Here is a 26,873-nt window from a genome sequence, read left to right as displayed (position 1 = left end):
CTGAAACAAGCTAGGCCGCCGGGTTAGTCCTGGTAGCAGTTTTGAGCCGCATTTTGCCACCTTTTTTTTATTTTAGGCCTCTGTCTGTCTGTCTGTCTGCACCACACATTACAACTCTCACCCCCTGAAACAAGCTAGGCCGCCGGGTTAGTCCTGGTAGCAGTTTTGAGCCGCATTTTGCCACCTTTTTTTATTTTAGGCCTCTGTCTGTCTGTCTGTCTGTGCCACACATTACAACTCTTCCCCCCTGAAACAAGCTAGGCCGCCTAGTTAGTCCTAGTAGCGGTTTGGAACTGCATTTTGCCACCTTTTTTTATTTTAGGCCTCTCTGTCTGTCTGTCTGTCTGCGCCACACATTACAACTCCCCCCCCTGAAACAAGCTAGGCCGCCGGGTAAGTCCTGGTAGCAGTTTTGAACCGCATTTTGCCACCTTTTTTTATTTTAGGCCTCTGTCTGTCTGTCTGTCTGCGCCACGCATTACAACTCTCTCCCCCTGAAACAAGCTAGGCTGCCGGGTTAGTCCTGGTAACAGTTTGGAACTGCATTTTGCCACCTTTTTTTATTTTAGGCCTCTGTCTGTCTGTCTCTGCGCCACACATTACAACTCTCCCCCCCTGAAACAAGCGAGGCCGCCGGGTTAGTCCTGGTAGCAGTTTGGAACTGCATTTTGCCACCTTTTTTATTTTAGGCCTCTGTCTGTCTGTCTGTCTCTCTGCGCCACACATTACAACTCTCCCCCCTGAAACAAGCTAGGCCGCCGGGTTAGTCCTGGTAGCAGTTTGGAACTGCATTTTGCCACCTTTTTTTTATTTTAGGCCTCTGTCTGTCTGTCTGTCTGCACCACACATTACAACTCTCCCCCCCTGAAACAAGCTAGGCCGCCGGGTTAGTCCTGTGTTGTGAGTTCCGTTCTGGAGCTCCCTCCTGTGGTTGCTAATGGTATTTTTGCGAGTTCTGCCCTTGGGCTCCCTCTGGTGGTTTCAAGTGGAACTGCTGCTCCGTTAGGTAGCTGTGGCAGCTGCCTTCACTAATCGTCTTGCCTGGGTTTGTTATTTAAACCTGCTCTGGGCTTTAGTCTATGCCTGCTGTCAATGTTCTTGGTTGGATTTGATTCTTCCCTTGGATTTCTCATATGGCCAGTCCTTGTCTGCAAAAGATAAGTTTTGCTAGTTTTGTTTGTCCATTTGCTTGGACTCTATTGCTTTGCATTTTGTCTCTTTTGTCCAACTTGTCACTATGTCTTATTCAGGTTAGCTGGAAGCTCTGGGGAAGCAGATTTACCCCTCCACACCGTGAGTCGGTGTGGAGTTCATTTTTGTAAACTCTGCGTGGATTTTGTAGTTTTTAATACTGACCGCACAGTATCCTTTGCTCTCTGTCTATCTAGTTTAGTTTTGGCCTCCCTTTGCTGAAATCTTATTTCATTTCTGTGTTCGTCATTTCCCTCTCCTTTCACAGTCAATATTTGTGGGGGGCTGTCTTTCCTTTTGGGGGTTTCTCTGAGGCAAGATAGCTTTCTATTTCCTTCTTTAGGGGTAGTTATATCTGAGGCTGTGACGAGGTGTCTAGGGAGTGTCAGGAACATCCCACGGCTATTTCTAGTTGTGTTGTTAGGATTAGGGACTGCGGTCAGTAGAGATACCACCTTCTCAGAGCTGTTCCATGTTGCGTTTTAGCCACCAGGTCATTTCAGTGTGGCCTCTTAACCACCAGGTCACAACAGTCCTGGTAGCACTTTGAAACTGCATTTTGCCACCTTTTTTTTATTTTAGGCCTCTGTCTGTCTGTCTGTCTGTGCCACACATTACAACTCTCCCCCCCTGAAACAAGCTAGGCCGCCGGGTTAGTCCTGGTAGCAGTTTTGAACCGCATTTTGCCACCTTTTTTTATTTTAGGCCTCTGTCTGTCTGTCTGCGCCACACATTACAACTCTCCCCCCCTGAAACAAGCTAGGCCACCATGTTAGTCCTGGTAGCAGTTTGGAACTGCATTTTGCCACCTTTTTTTTATTTTAGGCCTCTGTCTGTCTGTCTATCTGCGCCACACATTACAACTCCCCCCCCCCTGAAACAAGCTAGGCCGCCGGGTTAGTCCTGGTAGCAGTTTTGAACCACATTTTGCGACCTTTTTTTTATTTTAGGCCTCTGTCTGTCTGCGCCACACATTACAACTCTCCCCCCCTGAAACAAGCTAGGCAGCCAGGTTAGACCTGGTAGCAGTTTTGAGCCGCATTTTGCCACCTTTTTTTTATTTTAGGCCTCTGTCTGTCTGTCTGTCTGTCTGCACCACACATTACAACTCTCACCCCCTAAAGCAAGCTAGGCCGCCGGGTTAGTCCTGGTAGCAGTTTTGAGCCGCATTTTGCCACCTTTTTTTATTTTAGGCCTCTGTCTGTCTGTCTGTCTGTGCCACACATTACAACTCTCCCCCCCTGAAACAAGCTAGGCCGCCTAGTTAGTCCTAGTAGCGGTTTGGAACTGCATTTTGCCACCTTTTTTTATTTTAGGCCTCTCTGTCTGTCTGTCTGTCTGCGCCACACATTACAACTCCCCCCCTGAAACAAGCTAGGCCGCCGGGTTAGTCCTGGTAGCAGTTTTGAACCGCATTTTGCCACCTTTTTTTATTTTAGGCCTCTGTCTGTCTGTCTGTCTGCGCCACGCATTACAACTCTCTCCCCCTGAAACAAGCTAGGCTGCCGGGTTAGTCCTGGTAACAGTTTGGAACTGCATTTTGCCACCTTTTTTTATTTTAGGCCTCTGTCTGTCTGTCTCTGCGCCACACATTACAACTCTCCCCCCCTGAAACAAGCGAGGCCGCCGGGTTAGTCCTGGTAGCAGTTTGGAACTGCATTTTGCCACCTTTTTTATTTTAGGCCTCTGTCTGTCTGTCTGTCTCTCTGCGCCACACATTACAACTCTCCCCCCTGAAACAAGCTAGGCCGCCGGGTTAGTCCTGGTAGCAGTTTGGAACTGCATTTTGCCACCTTTTTTTTATTTTAGGCCTCTGTCTGTCTGTCTGTCTGCACCACACATTACAACTCTCCCCCCCTGAAACAAGCTAGGCCGCCGGGTTAGTCCTGTGTTGTGAGTTCCGTTCTGGAGCTCCCTCCTGTGGTTGCTAATGGTATTTTTGCGAGTTCTGCCCTTGGGCTCCCTCTGGTGGTTTCAAGTGGAACTGCTGCTCCGTTAGGTAGCTGTGGCAGCTGCCTTCACTAATCGTCTTGCCTGGGTTTGTTATTTAAACCTGCTCTGGGCTTTAGTCTATGCCTGCTGTCAATGTTCTTGGTTGGATTTGATTCTTCCCTTGGATTTCTCATATGGCCAGTCCTTGTCTGCAAAAGATAAGTTTTGCTAGTTTTGTTTGTCCATTTGCTTGGACTCTATTGCTTTGCATTTTGTCTCTTTTGTCCAACTTGTCACTAAGTCTTATTCAGGTTAGCTGGAAGCTCTGGGGAAGCAGATTTACCGCTCCACACCGTGAGTCGGTGTGGAGTTCATTTTTGTAAACTCTGCGTGGATTTTGTAGTTTTTAATACTGACCGCACAGTATCCTTTGCTCTCTGTCTATCTAGTTTAGTTTTGGCCTCCCTTTGCTGAAATCTTATTTCATTTCTGTGTTCGTCATTTCCCTCTCCTTTCACAGTCAATATTTGTGGGGGGCTATCTTTCCTTTTGGGGGTTTCTCTGAGGCAAGATAGCTTTCTATTTCCTTCTTTAGGGGTAGTTATATCTGAGGCTGTGACGAGGTGTCTAGGGAGTGTCAGGAACATCCCACGGCTATTTCTAGTTGTGTTGTTAGGATTAGGGACTGCGGTCAGTAGAGATACCACCTTCTCAGAGCTGTTCCATGTTGCGTTTTAGCCACCAGGTCATTTCAGTGTGGCCTCTTAACCACCAGGTCACAACAGTCCTGGTAGCACTTTGAAACTGCATTTTGCCACCTTTTTTTATTTTAGGCCTCTGTCTGTCTGTCTGTCTGTGCCACACATTACAACTCTCCCCCCCTGAAACAAGCTAGGCCGCCGGGTTAGTCCTGGTAGCAGTTTTGAACCGCATTTTGCCACCTTTTTTATTTTAGGCCTCTGTCTGTCTGTCTCTCTGCGCCACACATTACAACTCTCCCCCCCTGAAACAAGCTAGGCCGCCGAGTTAGACCTGGTAGCAGTTTTGAGCCGCATTTTACCACCTTTTTTTTAGTTTAGGCCTCTGTCTGTCTGTCTGTCTGTGCCACACATTACAACTCTCCCCCCCTGAAACAAGCTAGGCCGCCGGGTTAGTCCTGGTAGCAGTTTTGAACCACATTTTGCCACCTTTTTTATTTTAGGCCTCTGTCTGTCTGTCTGTCTGTCTGCGCCACGCATTACAACTCTCCCCCCCTGAAACAAGCTAGGCCGCCGGGTTAGTCCTGGTAGCAGTTTGGAACTACATTTTGCCACCTTTTTTATTTTAGGCCTCTGTCTGTCTGACTGTCTCTCTGCGCCACACATTACAACTCTCCCCCCCTGAAACAAGCTAGGCCGCCGGGTTAGTCCTGGTAGCAGTTTTGAACCGCATTTTGCCACCTTTTTTATTTTAGGCCTCTGTCTTTCTGTCTGTCTGTCTGCGCCACGCATTACAACTCTCCCCCCCTGAAACAAGCTAGGCCGCCGGGTTAGTCCTGGTAGCAGTTTGGAACTACATTTTGCCACCTTTTTTATTTTAGGCCTCTGTCTGTCTGACTGTCTCTCTGCGCCACACATTACAACTCTCCCCCCCTGAAACAAGCTAGGCCGCCCGGTTAGTCCTGGTAGCAGTTTTGAACTGCATTTTGCCACCTTTTTTTATTTTAGGCCTCTGTCTGTCTGTCTGTCTGTGCCACACATTACAACTCTCCCCCCCCTGAAGCAAGCTAGGCCGCTGGGTTAGTCCTGGTAGCAGTTTTGAACTGCATTTTGCCACCTTTTTTTATTTTAGGCCTCTGTCTGTCTGTCTGTCCGTGCCACACATTACAATTGTCCTCTGCTTTACAAAGCTATGCCGCCTGTGTGCTACTCAAACTAATTTTGAACAGACATTAGCCTACTTTTTTTTTATTTTAGGCCTTTGTCTGCCTGTCTGTCCGTGCCACACATTACAACTGTCCTCCGCTTTGCGAAGCTATGCCGCCTGTGTACTACTCAAACAAATTTTGAACTGACATTAGCCTACTTTTTTTATTTTAGGCCTCTGTCTGCCTGTCTGTCCGTGCCACACATTACAACTGTCCTCCGCTTTACGAAGCTATGCCGCCTTGTGTACTACTCAAACATATTTTGAACTGACATTACCCTACTTTTTTAATTTAGGCCTCTGTCTGCCTGTCTGTCCGTGCCACACATTACAACTGTCCTCCACTTTACGAAGCTATGCCGCCTGTGTACTACTCAAACAAATTTTGAACTGACATTAGCCTACTTTTTTTATTTTAGGCCTCTGTCTGCCTGTCTGTCCGTGCCATACATTGCAACTGTCCTCCGCTTTACAAAGCTATGCCGCCTGTGTACTCCACTTACCTATTTTGAACTGCATTTTGCCTACTTACTTATTAAGGCCTACTAACTGTGTCTGCCTCCCATTACTGTTGTCCTCCACTCAGCGTCGGACTGGAGTAGTTTGGGCCCACCAGAGAAAATCATTCTAAGGGCCCACCATGCTTAAGGGGTACTAGCTGCAGAGTCTTCCCTTTTTCACTGGATCCTGCATAAAAAAACGGTCCGTCATGTAGAGAAAACGTTCAGAGAACCGTTTTTTCTGCACGTCGGAAAATTAATCAGCGACGCATCCTGCGCTTCCCGTCACTGGCTACAATGGAAGCCTATGGGCGCAGGATGCGTCGATGCCTGTGAAAAGCAGGAATCCAGCAACGGGTCCTGTCTTTTCAAAGAGAGCATGCGTGGAAGAATTTCCCGTCAGGGAAATTCTTGCTCGCTCTCTGTCTCTTTTTAATATTGATGCTGCCTATGCATTACTAGTGTATTACTAGGAACGCTAGCTACCAGGAGCATCGCTGCGCGGGAACGCCGTTAGGTGAGAACACTGTGATTTTTTTATTTATTTTTTTAACCTGGTTTGTGTTGTGTATGCGTTTTTGCAGCGGAAAACCGCTGCGAAGACGCATACACAACAGGTGCACATAGCCTCGACGGGTCCGTCAGAAAGATGGGCCCAGTGCACACGTTTTCCACAATCTGCACAGGATCCGTCATTTCAACGTCTTGATGGATCCTGTGCAGATTTTGAAGATGGAAGTGTGAAAGTAGCCTTAGTTTCCATCTAGTTAAGCACCCTTATCGACAGCAGATAATTTTGTGTAAAACCTAGAACAATGATATTCTATAAGTACAGAAAGATTTTATTATTTAGACATGTGCCACATACACACAATAGACACGACACATACAGTCATGGCCAAAAGTATTGACACCCCTGCAATTCTGTCAGATAATACTTATTTTCTTCCTGAAAGCATTGTAAGAAACTCATTGATGGTTACCGGAAGCGGTTGGTCGCAGTTATTTTGGCTAAAGGTTGTGCAACCAAGTATTACGCTGAGGGTGCAAATACATTTGTCTGGCCCATTTTTGGAGTTTTGTGTGAAATGATCAATGTTTTGCTTTTTGCTTCATTCTCTTTTGTGTTTTTTCATTTAAGACAAATTAAATGAAGATAGTAATACCAAATAATTTGTGTTTGCATTCATTTTCAGGATGAAAATGAGTATTATTTGACAGAATTGCAGGGGTGTCAATACTTTTGGCCATGACTGGACACACCAGTCACACGCTAGACACAGGATACATACATGTGACACACACACCAGTCACACGCTAGCCACATGACACACTCACGCACCATACATACACCAGTCACACACTAGACACAGGAATAGAGATAAGCGGACCACTAGATGTTCGGGTCCGGCCGAACAGTTAAAAATGAGTCCAGGTTCGGGTACCAGAACAGTACCTGGACCCTATTCATTTGAATGGGGGGCCAATACATCCAGTGTTTACCACTCTGTCAGATGCAAGTCAGAGCGGCACACACTGCTTCTGATCGGCGGTAAAATCATTACCGGAAGTCAGACAGCTGATGTTCACACGCTGTCAAATGATGCGAGCCCACAACTGTGATCGGAGGTATAAAGTTTACCTCCGGTCACTGGCATCGGCTGACCTCATCGATGTTATGGCAAGTCACTGAGGCTATGTTCTCAGCCAGGCCCCTGAACTGCGGTGACCTTGGTGAGATCCCCACTAGCGCAGTGAGAAAGTCCCACAGTGCAGAGGCGGTGAACTCACCAATGGGCTTTTTCTCACTCCCCCCTCTTCTCCACACAGCCCCGGATCACCTCTTTTTTCACAAAGCTCATCATCCCTCTTTTTCCACACAGCCCCTCATCGTCCCTCCTTCACACAGCCCCCTCATCATCCCTCCTCCACACAGCCCCCTCATCATCCCCCCTTTTCCACACAGCCCCCTCATCACCCCCCCTTTTCCACAAAGCTCATCATCCCTCCTTTTCCACACAGCCCCCTCATCATCCCTCCTCCACACAGCCCCCTCATCATCCCTCCTTCTCCACACAGCCCCTTTCAAGTTACATCAAATAAATTCATCCTCTGACCACTCACACTGAATCCTGGGTCTTCATTCCTATCTGTGCAAGGGTCCATTGTGCAGACCCTCATTCCTCTCCTCACACAGTTCCATAGTGCAGCCCCCTTGGTCCTCTAGTTCTCATAAGGCTCCAGCAGCCTCAGTCAGCACAGCGCTGCTTCCTGTTATCAGGTCACTGGTCACTCATTACAGTTTTTCGCCACTGAACAAAGCTATGTCGCCTGGTTAGTCCTGTTACCAATGTTTAACTGCATTTAGCCTACTTTATTCTTTGGGACTATATCTGTGTTTCCTCCTCATCCTGCCCATTGGCCAGCCACTGCTACATGAGTCTGCTGGTACATTGACCCAGAACTCTACATTCCCCTTGCACTCTACACAGCCAGAAATTGACCCTGCTGAAAGTCAGGTTCACCTTCCCGCATGCTATACCACCTTACACGGGGACAAAGAGGAAGGTGCAGATGAAAGTGCAGGTTGCTTCATCAGGTGGGGGGGCATACTCGTTGGCGACGTCACTGGCACAGGGCCCCTCATAGTACACAAAAGTGTCTCTGCCGGTGGGAGGCGCCCCCGCCGTCAAACACACCGCTGTACTTTGAGGGGCCCTGTGCCAGTGCCAATGCGAACGAGTGGGCCCCCCTGCTTGCTCGGGATCACAGCACTTGCAAAGTTTCAATACTTACCTCTCCCTGCTCCACCGCCGTGACGTAGTCCGCGTTTCCTGGGCCCACTAAAATCTTGAGCCAGCGCTACCCCACACAACTTTAGACAAATGACCCCCTGTTTTCAATGCCTAACTATTATTAGGTAAATTAAGATTGACAAGCTTAAGAAATAAGAATTGATGTTTTTGGCATAAAAATGGGCACTGTAGGTGTTTTCCTGTCCTCCACTCACTGCCGACTTTGATTCCCCATTGACTTGCATTGGGTTTCGTGTTTTGGTCGATCCTCGACTTTTCGCAATAATCGGCCGATTTCACCCGACCCGACTTTTGACAAAGTCGGGTTTCGCGAAACCCGACTCGATCCTAAAAAAGTAAAAGTCGCTCAACCCTACTGGACATAGCTGTGACTATCTAATATATAATTACCAATCGGCTCTGTCACAGTGACAAAAACGGCACAGCTATTCTGTCGGGAGATCAGCGGCGATGCAGCCGGGAGATGAGCGGCGCCAGCATCGGAACTATACGGACCGCCAAATTGGAACACCCAAGTTATGGGTACTCCGATATGGGGGCCAAAATTCACATCTCCCGCCAAGCTGTGTGGCACCCGGTGTTCAGCCAATGAGCGGCGCAGGATTCAAATCCCCCGCCCCACCGGCTGAGCCAAGGAGCGTTGCCGCACGGGATTTGAATCCCTTGCCAAGCCACGGGGCACCTGTTATGACCTGGTGGTTAGGAGCACCCGGAATGACCTGATAGTTAAAATTCTCGCAGGACAAGCTCTGGGATGTGGGAGCTCTGCTGACCGCAATCCCTAATCCTATCACACACACTAGAAATAGCCGTGGAGTGCTCCTGACGCTCCCTAGGCGCCTCGTCACAGCCGAAGAGCTAGCTAGCCCTAGAGATAGAAAATAAAGCCTACCTTGCCTCAGAGAAATTCCCCAAAGGAAAAGGCAGCCCCCCACATATATTGACTGTGAGTAAAGATGAAAGTCACAAACGCAGAAATGAAACAGGTTTCAGCAAAGGGAGGCCAGACTTACTAAATAGACAGAGGATAGGAAAGGTAGCTTTGCGATCAGCACAAAAAACTACAAAAGACCACGCAGAGTGTGCAAAAAGACCTCCGCACCGACTAACGGTGCGGAGATGCCACTCTGCATCCCAGATCTTCCAGCTAGCAATACAAAATCAAGATATCCAGCTGGACAAGAAAACAATGAACGAATTAGATACTATCAGGAACTTAGCTTTTGCTGGAGTAGACAGGTCACCAGAAAGATCCAAGAGCGAACTGAACCAATGCAGCAACATTGACAGCTGGCATGGAGTAACGATCTAAGTGGAGTTAAATAGAGCAGCAAACCAAAGGATAAACCCCGTCACCTGTGTAAGGAACCTCAGAAGCAGCAGCTCCACTCACAGCCACCAGAGGGAGCCCACGGACAGAACTCACCGAAGTACCATTCACGACCACAGGAGGGAGCTCGACAACAGAATTCACAACAGTACACCCCCCCCTTGAGGAGGGGTCACCGAACCCTCACCAGAGCCCTCAGGCCGATCAGGATGAGCCAAATGAAAGGCACGAACTAGATCGGCAGCATGAACATCAGAGGCAAAAACCCAGGAATTATCCTCCTGACCATAACCCTTCCACTTGACCAGGTACTGGAGTTTCCGTCTTGAAACACGAGAATCCAAAATCTTCTCCACCACATACTCCAACTCCCCCTCGACCAACACCGGGGCAGGAGGATCAACGGAGGGAACCATAGGCGCCACGTATCTCCGCAACAACAACCTATGGAACACATTATGGATGGCAAAAGAAGCTGGAAGGTCCAAACGAAATGACACAGGATTAAGAATTTCAGAAATCTTATATGGCCCAATGAAACGAGGCTTAAACTTAGGAGAGGAAACCTTCATAGGAACATGACGAGATGACAACCAAACCAAATCCCCAACCCGAAGTCGGGGACCAACACAGCGCCGGCGGTTAGCGAAACGTTGAGCCTTCTCCTGGGACAATGTCAAATTGTCCACCACATGAGTCCAAATCCGCTGCAACCTGTCCACCACAGTATCCACACCAGGACAGTCCGAAGGCTCAACCTGCCCTGAAGAGAAACAAGGATGGAAACCAGAATTGCAGAAAAAAGGAGAAACCAAAGTAGCCGAGCTGGCCCGATTATTAAGGGCGAACTCAGCCAAAGGCAAGAAGGACACCCAATCATCCTGATCAGCAGAAACAAAGCATCTCAGATATGTTTTCAAAGTCTGATTAGTTCGTTCGGTTTGGCCATTAGTCTGAGGATGGAAAGCCGAAGAAAAAGACAAATCAATGCCCATCTTAGCACAAAAGGACCGCCAAAACCTTGAAACAAACTGGGAACCTCTGTCCGAGACGATGTTCTCCGGAATGCCATGCAAACGAACCACATGCTGGAAAAACAATGGCACCAAATCAGAGGAGGAAGGCAATTTAAACAAGGGTACCAAATGGACCATCTTAGAGAAGCGATCACAAACAACCCAAATGACCGACATCCTTTGAGAAACAGGGAGATCAGAAATAAAATCCATGGAAATATGCGTCCAGGGCTTCTTCGGGACCAGCAAGGGCAAAAGCAACCCACTGGCACGAGAACAGCAGGGCTTAGCCCGAGCACAAGTCCCACAGGACTGCACAAAAGAACGCACATCCCGTGACAAAGAAGGCCACCAAAAGGATCTAGCCACCAAATCTCTGGTACCAAAGATTCCAGGATGACCAGCCAACACCGAACAATGAACCTCAGAGATAACTCTACTAGTCCATCTATCAGGGACAAACAGTTTCTCCGTTGGACAACGGTCAGGTCTATCAGCCTGAAACTTCTGCAGCACGCGCCGCAAATCAGGGGAGATGGCAGACAAAATTACCCCCTCTTTAAGAATACCCGCCGGCTCCGGAAGACCCGGAGAGTCAGGCACAAAACTCCTTGACAGGGCATCAGCCTTCACATTCTTAAATCCCGGAAGGTATCAAACCACAAAATCAAAACGGGAGAAAAAGAGTGACCATCGAGCCTGTCTAGGATTCAATCGTTTGGCAGACTCGAGATAAGTCAAATTCTTGTGATCCGTCAAGACCACCACGCGATGTTTAGCTCCTTCAAGCCAATGTCGCCACTCCTCGAATGCCCACTTCATGGCCAACAACTCTCGATTGCCAACATCATAAATATGCTCAGCAGGCGAGAATTTTCTAGAAAAGAAGGCACAAAGTTTCATCCCCGAGCCATCAGAACGTCTTTGCGACAAAACAGCCCCTGCTCCAATCTCAGAAGCATCAACCTCGACCTGAAACGGAAGCGAAACATCTGGCTGGAACAGCACAGGGGCAGAAGAAAAACGACGCTTCAACTCCTGAAAAGCCTCTACAGCCGCAGAGGACCAATTGACCACATCCGCACATTTCTTGGTCAAATCAGTCAACGGTTTAGCAACACTAGAAAAATTAGCGATGAAGCGACGGTAAAAATTAGCAAAGCCCAGGAACTTCTGTAGGCTCTTCACAGATGTCGGCTGAGTCCAATCATAAATGGCTTGGACCTTAACAGGGTCCATCTCGATAGTAGAAGGGGAAAAAATGAAACCCAAAAACGAAACCTTCTGAACTCCAAAGAGACACTTAGACCCCTTCACAAACAAGGAATTCGCACGAAGGACCTGGAACACCATTCTGACCTGCTTCACATGAGACTCCCAATCATCCGAAAAGACCAAAATGTCATCCAAATATACAATCATGAATCTATCCAGGTACTCTCGGAAGATGTCATGCATAAAGGACTGAAACACAGATGGAGCATTAGAAAGCCAGAATGGCATAACCAGGTACTCAAAATGGCCCTCGGGCGTATTAAATGCTGTTTTCCATTCATCGCCCAGTTTAATTCGCACAAGATTATACGCCCCTCGAAGATCTATCTTGGTGAACCAACTAGCCCCCTTAATCCGAGCAAACAGATCAGACATCAGCGGCAAAGGATACTGAAATTTGACTGTGATCTTATTAAGAAGGCGGTAATCAATACAAGGTCTTAAAGAGCCATCCTTCTTGGCCACAAAAAAGAACCCTGCTCCCAAAGGTGACGACGACGGGCGAATATGACCCTTCTCCAAGGATTCCTTTATATAACTCCGCATAGCAGCGTGCTCTGGCACAGATAAATTAAACAGTCGGCCCTTAGGAAACTTACTACCGGGACTCAAATTAATAGCGCAATCGCAATCCCTATGAGGAGGTAGGGCACCGGATTTGGGCTCCTCAAATACATCCCGGTAATCTGATAAAACTCAGGGACTTCAGAAGGAGTGGAAGGCGAAATTGACAACAATGGAACATCACCATGTACCCCTTGACAACCCCAGCCGGACACAGACATAGATTTCCAATCCAATACTGGATTATGGACCTGTAGCCATGGCAACCCCAAAACGACCACATCATGCAGATTATGCAACACCAAAAAGCGAATATCCTCCTGATGTGCAGGAGCCATGCACATGGTCAATTGCGTCCAGTATTGAGGTTTATTCTTGGCCAAAGGTGTAGCATCAATTCCTCTCAATGGAATAGGATACTGCAAGGGCTCCAAGGAAAAACCACAGCGCCTGGCAAACTCCAAGTCCATCAAATTCAGGGCAGCGCCTGAATCCACAAATGCCATAACAGAATAGGACGACAGAGAGCAAATCAGAGTAACGGACAAAAGAAATTTAGACTGTACCGTACCAATGGTGGCAGACCTAGCGAACCGCTTAGTGCGCTTAGGACAATCGGAGATAGCATGAGTGGATTCACCACAGTAAAAACACAGTCCATTCCAATGTCTGTGTTCTTGCCGTTCAGCTCTGGTCAAAGTCCTATCACACTGCATAGGCTCAGGCCTATTCTCAGAGAACACCGCCAAATGGTGCACAGCTTTGCGCTCACGCAAGCGCCGATCGATCTGAATGGCCAAGGACATAGACTCATTCAGACCAGCAGGCGAGGGAAATCCCACTATGACATCCTTAAGGGCTTCAGAAAGACCCTTTCTGAAAATTGCCGCAAGGACACATTCATTCCACTGAGTAAGCACAGACCACTTTCTAAACTTCTGACAGTACACCTCCGCTTCATCCTGACCCTGACACAATGCCAGCAAGATTTTCTCTGCCTGATCCACGGAATTTGGTTCATCATAAAGCAATCCAAGCACCAGAAAAAACGCATCAACATCATGCAATGCAGGATCTCCTGGCGCAAGGGAAAATGCCCAGTCTTGAGGGTCACCACGCAACAAAGAAATAATGATTTTTACTTGTTGAGCGGGGTCTCCAGAGGAGCGGGGTTTCAAAGCTAGAAACAGTTTACAATTATTTTTGAAATTCAGAAACTTAGATCTATTCCCAGAAAATAAATCAGGAGTAGGAATTCTAGCCTCTAACATCGGATTCTGAACCACAAAATCTTGAATGTTTTGTACCCTTGCAGTGAGATGATCCACACAAGTGGACAGACCTTGAATGTCCATCTCTACACCTGTGTCCTGAACCACCCAAAGGTTTAGGGGAAAAGAAAGACAAAACACAGTGCAAAGAAAAAAAAATGGTCTCAGAACTTTTCTTATCCCTCTATTGAGATGCATTAATACTTTGGGCCAGCTGTACTGTTATGACCTGGTGGTTAGGAGCACCCGGAATGACCTGATAGTTAAAACTCTCGCAGGACAAGCTCTGGGATGTGGGAGCTCTGCTGACCGCAATCCCTAATCCTATCACACACACTAGAAATAGCCGTGGAGCGCTCCTGACGCTCCCTAGGCGCCTCGTCACAGCCGAAGAGCTAGCTAGCCCTAGAGATAGAAAATAAAGCCTACCTTGCCTCAGAGAAATTCCCCAAAGGAAAAGGCAGCCCCCCACATATATTGACTGTGAGTAAAGATGAAAGTCACAAACGCAGAAATGAAACAGGTTTCAGCAAAGGGAGGCCAGACTTACTAAATAGACAGAGGATAGGAAAGGTAGCTTTGCGATCAGCACAAAAAACTACAAAAGACCACGCAGAGTGTGCAAAAAGACCTCCGCACCGACTAACGGTGCGGAGATGCCACTCTGCATCCCAGAGCTTCCAGCTAGCAATACAAAATCAAGATATCCAGCTGGACAAGAAAACAATGAACGAATTAGATACTATCAGGAACTTAGCTTTTGCTGGAGTAGACAGGTCACCAGAAAGATCCAAGAGCGAACTGAACCAATGCAGCAAAATTGACAGCTGGCATGGAGTAACGATCTAAGTGGAGTTAAATAGAGCAGCAAACCAAAGGATAAACCCCGTCACCTGTGTAAGGAACCTCAGAAGCAGCAGCTCCACTCACAGCCACCAGAGGGAGCCCACGGACAGAACTCACCGAAGTACCATTCACGACCACAGGAGGGAGCTCGACAACAGAATTCACAACAGGCACCGCTCATTGGCTGAGCGCCCCTGGCCTCAGTCAATGAGCAGCGCGGGATTCAAATCCCTCGCCAAAGCCATGCAGCTCCGCTCATTTGCCGAGCTGCCCACCAGCTGAGGCTTGGTGGGGGATTCAAATCCCGCATGGCAATGCTCATTGGCTCAGCCAGTGGGCAGCTCAGCCAATGAGTGGTGCTGTATTGCTTTGGCACGGGATTCAAATCAGCACTGCTCATTGGCTCAGCCGGCGGGGCGGGGGATTTGAATCCCATGCCGCTCATTGGCTGAGCGCCAGGCGGATGTTCATTTCACCACACTCCCAATGCAATAGCATCGGGCCTATCTCTAGTAAGTTATATAGTCCTGTTACACTCCTGTCAATTCTTGAAACCTACAGCTGCACAGAGATTACACATTGACCACGCGACAAGTGGGCCTGTATACCTTCACATGCCAGAGCTGATTTTTAGTCCCAGTCCGGCCCTGAAGCATATTGTTAGTGCCTGGCATCTTTCACATTTTGCATATAGAGCAATTTTTTTCTCAAAGGCTTAATGGGAATTGCTCACTTGGAATAATTATTGCACACTTCCTGGATTGCCCCCAGACACAGTGCCACGAGTTCTCGGTACCGGGCCTCTCTGGTTCGGTTCTGAGGCTGTCACGGTGGCTAGACCCGGTCCGTGACCCTGCTAAGGGGCGTCCAGTAAAGGGATTTGTACAGTCAGTCAATGGTTCGTGACGCCACCTGTGGTGTTCAGTCAGGGTGACCGACGCTGATGTGGGGTCCACTGGGGTGATGGAATGGCAGCTGGATGGTATAACTTCCCACAGGTGAAGTATGTCCCCAGGGCTTCCCAGTAAGGTGGATGGTGATGGTGTGAGGCGCAGTCAATAACGAGGACACAAGGTTGCAGTCTCTTTACCTCTTTACTGAAGGCTTCAGGATCCTCAATCCAGAGTACATTCAACAGGGCTCTCTCAGAGTTTCCCTCGCAGATGGAAATCGTTGCCTACCAATAGCGCCTGTATGTTGTAGTCCTACCCTGCTGAGCATTCGGAATAGTCCTCACAACTGCTGTTCTCGTTCGTTCGTTCTCTACAGCATTCTCTCTCTCTCGTTCTTTGGTTCCAGATGTTGCTAGTTTCTAACGTCCCCCAGACATGTTATGGCTAGGATGCCACCCATTTGACGGGAAGGCATGGAGGTCTTCCGGGACCCTAGAGATGCCCCTCTCCCAATGTTGCCCCCTATGTCTTCGTAGGTGTAGAAGGTAGACAGCCAACCTATGATTAACTGTCCAGCGGAATTTGAAGTAAGGCCTGAAGTCAGTTACTCCTACGGTGATCCGGCCACCGACTACGCGCCTCAGTAAGATGTTGCCTTCCTCTCTCGGCACGACTCTTACTGGCTCTCCTTTGTGCTGATCTCGTTTACACTGTTCCACAATATTCTTCCCTTCGTGTCTCTCTCTTAGGATACCGCCGCAAGGTGTGCAGGCGCGGTTCCGTAACGTTCTCTTCTGTTCGCTAGGCACCTGCCAGGTTCCCACGCCTGACAGGGACCCCCTTGTGCCTTCTCCCTGCAACACCCCCTGCCACGGGATGTTGCCTGGTTCCAACCCAGTCAGCTTCTAACTAACTTCCTCCCCAACCCCTAGTTTTACCAGTGTGAGGAGTGGCCCAATAAATAAAGCCTTTTGCTCCCCCTAGTGGCCAGAGTGTGAAGTGTAATGTGTTCTGGTGATACCTGGTCAGGAGAACTCTTTAGTGCCATCGGACGTACTGCTACTCGCCTTGGGGCCATACTGCAACAACCAGATCTCTGGGGCGCTGCATTCCTAATACATGTCAATTGATGGTGGTATAATAGCTACAGTATATGTGAATACCAATATTACATTGGAGCAAAACCCATTCTTGTACTTTGGCATTACAGCCTGGTACATATAATCATCCCTTTTTTTCTTCATCAGCAGCTATCTAAAAATCTGCACAAGCAGCTTGTACTCTTTTATAATAAATATATTTACTGGGAAGTATAGTTGTATTTATGCCAAATTTTTATAATACTTTCTCTCTATATATATATTAACATATATGCCTTAGACATAACACACAGCTTTAAAGGGAAAGAAAGCCAATTTCATGTGATTTAATAAAGAAATATATTTTTTTATATAAAAAATGTTTTATACCACTATATATATCATGTGATTGTATCGCGTGTTGTCTTATCATGTACTACCTCACAACCTTTGTTTTTTATTGTTATCATATGTAATAAATATCATTGCATTTTTATTTAAAAAAAAACAGATTTCTCAATTTTTTAATAGAGTAATTCAATGACATACAGACTGGAATAGCAGGTGCAGGCTGGTCTGGCAGATATACAGATTGGCATAGCAGGTGCAGGCAGGTACTGGCTGAAATACAGACTGAAAAGGCAGGTACTTGCAAGGAGGTTATGGATGGACAGACAGAAACTAGTAGAACTAGTGGACAGGGACCTGAGAACAAGCAAACGTGTAGGGGACAAACTAACAATCTTGCACAGGCACCTCCATGCAGGTGGAGTTGCCTTAAATAATAACTTTCTTCCACTCATTGGCTGGGGACACTTTAGGACGGCGTGCACAGCCTCTTTCAGAAGGAGGGAGCGCGTGCCCTAGACACAGTGCCCGGGATCTGCTCGCCTTGCTCGCACCCTTGCCAGCGGCAGACGAGGAGTGAGGAGTAAGAGCCGGACAAGGGCTGCGGTGATGAGTGAGTCACTGTCCCTGCCAGGGTAGAGGGGCATCATACAGAGATGCCGGTGCTACACTACCACCCCTTTATGCCCCCTCTTTTTCAAGCCTGAAAGAAATCTCTCCAAGAGGAGGGGCTAGGAAGCTTTCCTAGGGCTCCTAGGACCTCTCATCAGGATCAACCCCTTCCAATCCACAAGAAAAAAGGTTGGTGGTCAGAATGTTCTCTACCTCAAAAACGTCTTCAGTGCTGACTGTAGCAGGAGTGGTACCAGGATCTACGAAGAAAGGATTGAGAATGACAGGCTGGAGTATAGACACATGAAAAGAATGGGGATCCATGAAGAGACCAGTAGTTTGATCTTGAAGGCTACCAGATTAATCTTTTTCAGAACCTCGAATGGACCAATGAAATGAGGGCCTAGTATATACCAGGGTACCTTGAGATGAACATAGACGACATCTAGATCTTGTTTCCAGGTCAGAGGCTGATCCAGATGTCTCTTGTCTGCTTGTCTTTTCATCCGTTCAGAGGGCTTCAGTAAGGTGGACTTGGTGTCTTCCCATATTTTAGAAAAACTCTTGACGAGAGATTCAGTAACAGGAATATCAGAGGGAGTAGAAACAGGGAACAGAATATTGGGATGTTGACCATAGACCACAAGAACGGATATTTTGGCAGAGGATTCACTTACATGATTGTTGTATGAGAATTCAGCCCAAGGCAGTAGTTCGGCTCTATCATTGTGGGGGCATTGATGAAGTGCTGCAGGAAGTTGGTCAGGCTTTGATTAACCACTTGACTTTTGGATTGAGGATGGTAGGCTGAATCCAAAGTGACATTCGGTAGCTTGAAGGTGGCCCTCCAGATGCGAGAAGTAAACTGGACATCTGAAACACTATGGAGGAAATAGAGGCAGAAAATACGTAGAATAAACTGCTCTGGAAGCACTAGAGCAGATGGAGAACCAGACAGTGGAGTGAAATGAGCTATTTTGGAAAAGCAATCCACAACTACCTGATGATGGTGCACCCGGCCAATACTGAAAGATCAGTAATTAAATCCATTGTAATATGCTGCCAGGGAGCAGGTGGTATGGACAAAATAAGTAGCCGACTGGTCAGAAGCTGTTTTGGAGTCTTGTTCTGGGCATAAGAGGGACAGGCAGAGACAAAATCAACAATACCCTTGCATAGGGTTGGCCACGAATAATGAGGAGAGCTGTTTTATTCTGTCTAGCATGACTAGCCAGCTTAGACGAGTGACCAAACAGAAAGACCCGGTTCCTATCTGGTTCAGCAATGTAAGCCTTTCCAGAAAGAAGCCAGGACAAATCTAACGGAGCGACTGTAGCTATCTTGAAGGGCTCAATGATGTGTAGAGGCTCCTCTTCCTGGTCGGAAGACAGAAAAGGTCTTGAGAGTGCATCTGCCTTGACATTCTTATCAGCCGGTGGGAAAATGGAGAATAAAGTTGAAGCAGGTGAAGAACAGAGACCTCCTGGCTTGTCATGGATTCAGCTGCTGTGTAGGCTGCAGATAGATCAGTTTCTTGTGGTCAGTGTAAATGATCACCGGGTGCATCGCTCCTTCAAGCAGAAACTAGCACTCCTCCAGAGATAGTTAAATTGCTAACAATTCTCAGTCTCCAATCAAGTAATTGAAAGAAGCTACAGGTCAAAGGAAGAAGCATCCACTTCCAAATGCTTATTATTGTCTGGTCGATACAGCATCTGAGTGGATCCCCTTTCTCCCATACGGAATTGAGCCACACTAGAGCTTCGCCAGTGAGATGAGACATGATGAAAGCCATGAAAGGCCCGATTTAAGACAAACTGATGACCAAGAGTTCAAAGTACTCGTGTCAACGCTATAATGTGGAGGAGCTGACAGATGAGGTCTGGAACTAGGCACATAGCAGGCAGGCTGAACGGTCATGGTCGAGGTGATCAAAGCTTGGGTAGGAGCAGATGCGGAGTAGTCTGCGTATCTAGATGGGTGGTTACCGTCCGCAGGTAGGAGAGGATTTTTTCCTGCTGATCTTTCTGGCAAGAGACTTCCTGGTAGAGGTCCGAGATGGAGGAAGCCTGAGAGCCAGCGAATTCCATGGCCTGTGCAAACTGTAACTCGAGTGGTAGAACCACATGACATGACTAGGTGAGCACCTGACTTTTGACCAGAGCCCCCGAATGGTGAGGTTAAGCTTGGCTCTCTATGGACATTAGGTGCTACTCCAGGATAGTCCTCGGATGCGCGGCAGCTGACCTCAAGGGACAGTTAGCTGGAACTGCCCAGTAGGAGAGTATGGCTGATATACAGAATAGTACGGCAGGTGCAGCCTGGCCTAGCTGATATACAGATTGGCATCGCCAGTGCAGGTTGGTCTGGCTGGTATACAGGCTGGCACAGCAGGCGCAGGCAGATACCTGCTGAAATATAGACTGACAAGGCAGGTACTAGAAAGGACTACTGGGTACTAGCAGACAGGGACCTGAAAACAAGCAATCACATAAGGAACAATCTAACAATGTTGCACAGGCACCTCCATGTAGGTGGAGGTGCCTCAAATATTAAATGTTTCTCAGCCATTGGCTGGGTACACTTTAGGATGGAGTGCATGTCTCATTTAAGAAGGAGGGAGCAGGCTCATGCTCTAAGCACAGTGCCTAAGATTCCACGCTCCGTGTATATACCCCGGGAAGCGGCAGACGAGGAAGGAGGAGGAAGAGCGGGATGGGGGTCTGTGGTGGCGAGTGAGTCAGCATCCCTGCCGGGAAAAAGGGGCAGCATTCAGGGATGCCGGTGCTGCACATTATTGTGAAGATAAAGCAAAGCACACATATACATAACAGGATAAATAGGTCAGCATAATGTAGGAAATGTAGATTTTTGCTGCCCCCTAAAATACATTAGTGAAATTTCCTTTTAAATAATTCATGCAGTCTTAAATCCAATGTTAAATACAGTATCTGGGGATTTTTCATTGCTTTTCTATTACACAAATTCTCTTGGATGTTCAGCCATTCTGCTGTGGTTTAAAGCCAGTGAGTGAAATTTCGTCTAGGGTTTATCTCTTTGCTGTTTCTGTTCTGTACTCTGCACCTATCTTCTGTTTATTTTTAGGAACAAAACACCACAAAATGGAGCATTAAACCACAAAAACTTTGTATCATAAACCAGTAAATTTTATTTTAGAAATCAGTTATGACACATAAAGATAAATATCACGGAGTAAGTAATTAGAACAGAGCAGTTAATTAGGTTAAGGGTGCACCACAAACATGGTGTCACCCCAAAGACAAAGGCATGGAGATAGAGTAATCTGATATAACCAAAACAAGGGTCATATTCAAAAACACAATCTAAAGTGCCAGTGTCACATACTTCATCTATAGCCCAAATAGAGTGGTCATATAAATCTCAAAGTTAGACTCTCATTATAAAGATAATTTATGTAAATCAATGGCCACGTGGCTAATATAGTCTAGATAATAAAAAAAAGCATGAGACCACCCTTTAGATCTTACCCATACCTGTGTCCATGGGGATACCCATTTTTAGGAAGTAGGCTGCATATTATCTAACGGTACATACCTCATACTTTATCTTGTATTTCATGGTTTATTTTATTCACTCTGGGATCCATTTCAGCACATTTCACTTTGTTAGGTAGCTCACACTCTGCTCTGCTTACCAGTTCTTTAGGAGTAACATAACGTGCACTACTGCCTTTCAGGCAGCATAGGTCGCCATCTTCTAGTTTGTGGTTAGGCTATCTCAGTTCACGCAGGAATCACTAGGGAATGCAAAGTCAGGATCTCTAGTCTGTACAGGAACAGGCAGGGTCAGTTGCAGTTTTTTTACTTTACCCATTATCTTGAGGGAGTTGCAATTCTAGCAGAGCAACTGTATGTGAGTTCTCTCGGTATTACTATTGTGATGGAGGCAGGAGCTGGTTGTCAGTACTGGACAAGGAGGGTGGCTCGTGAAGCTCTTCAGCTCTTAAGCTAAGAAAGGTTGGGGATCACTGTTGTGAAGCATATCTAATGAAACCCTGGTAAAGTGGCAGTCTACAAGTTTAATAAGGATTACCTATCCTAGGTCAATCAATTTCAGATGGTTGGGGGTCTGGCACCCCAAGTACAGTATTATTGGCTCCGATGCTGGCTGGATGTAAACAGTTTATAGAGTCAGAACAGCACAGCTCCATACGCTTCTTAGCAGCGCTTGGGTACTGCAGCTCATCTCATATTCAAGTGAATTCAAGCTAAATATTCAAGTGAATAAAATTGAGCTGAAGAATTGAGGAGCAGCCAATAAGAATTGTTTAGAGCTATGCAGTTCTGGCTCCGTACACTGTTTATATGCCGAGTGTTGAACCTCGACTGATATGAAAATGACAACCTATCCATGGATCATGAACGTCAAAGTGGACTCCTGTCATTAGGAGTACCTAGGGCATATAGATGGATAAGCAGTTTTTATTCATCTATAGAAGAATTTATCATGGAGTCAAAAGAACTATGAGATACCATGTTATCCTTGATTTTCTGGATTTTATTCCTAAAACTTTACTTCAAAAAATGCCTTCAGTAGTCACAGATGTTGGGAGAGGACTTCCACTATCCTCTTTTCCAACCTCTACTGTTTTTATTGCTATTTTCTTTCCATTATCTACAAATAATTCTCTACTTTATCTCCTTTTTTGATCATATGCAGAACTTCACAGCATGTGTTACTTTCTTCTTAGTAATTATTGGTGACATTTTCTTATGATTCATGTGAGTGATTTTGTATCTTCAAACATTAATCATAAATATTTTAGTAGCCAAATATTTTTGAGTTTTCTACATCAAGCTTTATATTGAAAATTCAATTAATATAGAATGAACATACATAGGACAAATTGAATCCCACAGTAAATAGGAGATCCCACATGCATCTCATCTAGTGTTGAGCATTCCGATACCGCAAGTATCGGGTATCGGCCGATACTTGCGGTATCGGAATTCCGATACCGAGATCCGATACTTTTGTGATATCGGGTATCGGTATCGGATCAATAGGGATGTGTAAAATAAAGAATTAAAATAAAAAATATTGATATGCTCACCTCTCCGGCGGCCCCTGGACATCATGCTGCTAACCGGGAGGCTTCTTTGTTTAAAATGCGCACCTTTAGGACCTGGGAATGACGTCCCGGGTTCTGATTGGTCGCGTGCCGCCCATGTGACCGGCACGCGACCAATCAGAAGCCGTGACGTCATTCGCAGGTCCTCAATTCCTAGAATTAGGAGTTTTTGTGAATGAGAATGACGTCGCGGCTTCTGATTGGTCGCGTGCCGCCCATGTGACCTGCACGCGACCAATCAGAAGCCGCGATGTCATTCTCATTCACAAAAACTCCTAATTCTAGGAATTGAGGACCTGCGAATGACGTCACGGCTTCTGATTGGTCACGTGCCGGTCACATGGGCGGCACGCGACCAATCAGAACCCGGGACGTCATTCCCAGGTCCTAAAGGCGCGCATTTTAAACAAAGAAGCCTCCCGGTTAGCAGCATGATGTCCAGGGGCCGCCGGAGAGGTGAGCATATCAATATTTTTTATTTTAATTCTTTATTTTACACATCCCTATGGATCCCAGGGCCTGAAGGAGAGTTTCCTCTCCTTCAGACCCTGGGAACCATGAGAATACCTTCCGATACTTGATGTCCCATTGACTTGTATTGGTATCGGATATCGGTATCGGCGATATCCGATATTTTTCGGGTATCGGCCGATACTATCCGATACCGATACTTTCAAGTATCGGACGGTATCGCTCAACACTAACCTCATCTATTAGAGCAAAATGGGCTACAAACATTGCCTCTTACTCTAGAAGATGCTTTATATAGACAGCCCAATATTTTTTCGAGGCATTGTGGAATACTTCACATTTCCAGTGGTGGCACTGCAGGATATTGAACACTTCCACTATTAGATTCCCCAACAGATTATCGGTAATCAGAATATTTTTCGAGGATGTTTCTAACAACAAGAAAAACTTGTACACAGCAAGAAACCCCTTTATATATCTAGGTCAATGACGGAACAATTGTCGAAGATTGACAGTTAAAAGTGTACACAATTTTGTTATAGAGAAAAACATTTTCTGAAGGCTATCTTTATGCCCTTGTTTCTGAAGCTGTATATCATAGGGTTAAATAAGGGGGTGATTAAAGTATGTAATAGGGAAACAACCTTGTTAATAATCAAGGAATGTCCGACAGATGGAATCATATATTTAGCTATTAACGTTCCATAAAATGCCCCCACAACAATAAGATGAGGACTGCAGGTAGAAAAGGTTTTTTGTTTGCCAGTTGTGGATGGGATTTTAGCTATAGGTTCCAATGATAAAACCACAAGGAAGGATAAATATTGGCATAGATATTAAAAAGACTTCCAGTTCTACAAAAGAAGTGTCCGAGCAAGAAAGCTTCTGAAGAGGGAATAGGTCACAGTAGACATGGTCAATGATATTGTCATTGCAAAAATTAAACTTTGAAACGGGTATGATTCCTGTAAGATTAAATGTAAGACCAAACAACCATGGCCATAGTGAAAGACAGTTTTGAAAGTTAAGGTTCGTGATACTAGAGTATCTTAAGGGGTTACAGATAGCCAGGTAGCGATCATAGGACATCACTGAAAGAAGAAAACACTCCGTGATAATTGTACCACTGAAGAAGTAAAATTGGATGATGCAGCCGATGTAAGTCATTGTTTTACCTCCATACAGAATGGCACCAAGGATGTTGGGAACAATGTTTGTGCTAATCACAATGTCAGTAAAGGAAAGATGACACAGAAAGTAATACATGGGAAATTGGAGCTTACTGTTGACTAAAACAAGGACAATGATCAAAAGGTTTCCCATTACTGTGAAAAGAAAGATGATCAAGAAAAGAATGAAGAATAAAATATTGAAACCTTGAAGGTTTCCGAAACCCAAAAGAATAAATTCTGTAACTTTTGTTTGGTTCATTACAGACAATGTTACATTTAGACGATTGATATGCCATGTATTCTAGATAGAGAGAAAACATAATAACTCATACAGTTCATGGACAAAATGCTGCTTGTAAGTTATTGTTGAACCACCTGAGGAAATTAAAATATCGGGTATAGGCAGGTTAGTAAAGGGAAGACACACAAGAAGTTCAGTTTTGGAGAGATTCAGCTACAGATAAAGGAAGGGCATGGTGTTAGAGATAGCAAGGAATTCCTGGTGTTTTCTATTGTGGTCAGAGTGATATCAGGAGTGATATGTATAATTTGTTGTCATCAGAATATATATTGTACTGGAAAACAAATCTGCTGATGATTTGACAAATAGGGGCAGTTGCTACTATCTCTTCCACAATGGGCAGAGGTGAGACAGGACTAGGGTGTGACAGGGGCATGACTCCACAGCTCATCTAATTCATGAAGAGTTGTGGTATTCTCTATACCAGAAATCTCTCTCCATTTGTAATGAATCTAATGGGCCAAGATGGAGCAGCGAATATGAGACAAAGAGAGTGTCCCATGTGGGAGCTCTAAAGCGTCAATAAGCAGATAAGCTAAGAAATGCCCATAGTGGTAAACTAGCTCCCCTAGGGGGAAAAAGTATGCCTGTTGAGGACATTACACTCAGTTACTGAACTGTAGTAGTGTTGGGTTGTGGGGCAGACACAATCAAGCCTGGAAAAAGTATGGAGACTGCGTGTGAAGATGCATCATGTTGGAAGGGAAATGTTCTGAGGTTATGCACCTGCTACCTATTGTAGATAACTCATGCCACATTACTGTTCAGCAGACAATTGTTTATTGCGTACTGGTGGTCTCCCTCACTGAACCTATCAACATCTGGTCCTAGCCGGCTGATGTCACCAGGCACCATGTGGCCTGCAAAGACATAGTGCCCCCGTAGACAAAGCCCACACACCTAGCCAGCACCTCCATCTTCATTTTTGAAAACTTGCAACCTCTAAGGTAATAGGTATATCATAAGCAAATTTGGAGGATAAAATATCATTTTTGCTAAAGTAATAATACAAAATTATAGATTAAAAAATATATGTATAGCAGCAACAACAACTATTGGGTTATTTCGACTAGAAGTTAAACCTGAAAAGGACTAAGAAGCAGAGCAGAAAGTGATAAAAATATATATTGATTAGGTAAACTAGGGGCAGGTCCCTGAGGGATCAGTGACCTGTCAGAAGTCATACTGAGCTGGTTCCACAGGGCTCTGCTTGGACAGCAGCTGGCAGTCTCTGGACACGGACACAAATCTTGCATAGCACTGAGGAATCTCATCCTTAATGGCACACCCTCTTACAAAAGGATAACAAATCCACTTCCAAAAATACAATTTGCAAGATCACTGGTATTAATGTAGAAAGGTAACCTAGGTTCCAGTTTGTCATTACGGATCAGGAAGGATTTTTTTCAGCTTTATGGTAAATTTGTCTATGCCTTTCACGGTTGATTTTTGTCTTCTTATGTATCAACTGGAGCTTTAAACTTGATGCTCTCTTTTCAACCCACCAACAACGTAACTAAACAGTGTTGAGGTACTGTAGGTGGAAAATCACAACATTACCAATGCTTTAATGATGGGCAGAAGTTGTTATCTTCACCTGTGACGGTTCCCCCAAGTGCACCATGTGATATTAGACTGTAATTTCATTTCAGCTTCCCCCATAGACATCTCTGAATAAGGCCAGTGTAACACATCAGACTTTCAAGTTCTGAGTATGGACCTTCATGTCTGAGCCGGCCTAGTCTATGAGCTTATGAGGGTCTTCAGTGTGGGTCAAGAAACCTGCATCTGATCTGGACATCACAGTCAGCAGTTTGACACTTGCTTTTGTGGATTTGAGTCAAAGGTCAGAACTAGTTTTTGACATATTTGAAGATATTTTAAGTGTACCTCTGCTGCCACAAAAATATGTTTCCTTCATCACTCACAACAAAGTAAAATTTATTTTTATTCACATACCAGTCTAATATGTCCAGTAATTGATTCAATTCTTGTGCTATGTAATTTGTCATCCACTCTTTATAATATTCTGTCAACACTATGTCCTGGACTTCCTTTCTGTTAATTCCCAACATGCTCTGCTCCTGGGATTGGCTTTCCTGCCCTGAACTGAAAGCCTGTCTATGCAGTTTGAGTGGGACAATGGGAGTAGAGACAAACTCTATAACAGCAAGTTAGATAAAACATAGACAAGTAGTGACGGGTATTCTGGAGTGATTTTTCTGAGATAACACAATA

At 45.8% G+C, this 26,873-nt stretch overlaps 1 pseudogene; it reads right to left on the bottom strand.

The window, feature by feature from the left end:
- Nucleotides 1-23,698: 23,698 nt before the first annotated feature.
- Nucleotides 23,699-24,593, bottom strand: LOC138666725 (olfactory receptor 11L1-like; annotated as a pseudogene).
- Between the last annotated feature and the right edge of the window lie 2,280 nt (nt 24,594-26,873).

Source organism: Ranitomeya imitator, chromosome 2 (assembly GCF_032444005.1).
Source record: "Ranitomeya imitator isolate aRanImi1 chromosome 2, aRanImi1.pri, whole genome shotgun sequence".
Classification (NCBI taxonomy): Eukaryota; Metazoa; Chordata; class Amphibia; order Anura; family Dendrobatidae; genus Ranitomeya; species Ranitomeya imitator.
The sequence above is the reverse complement of the archived record's forward strand: the minus strand, read 5'-3'. Positions and strand labels throughout refer to the sequence as shown.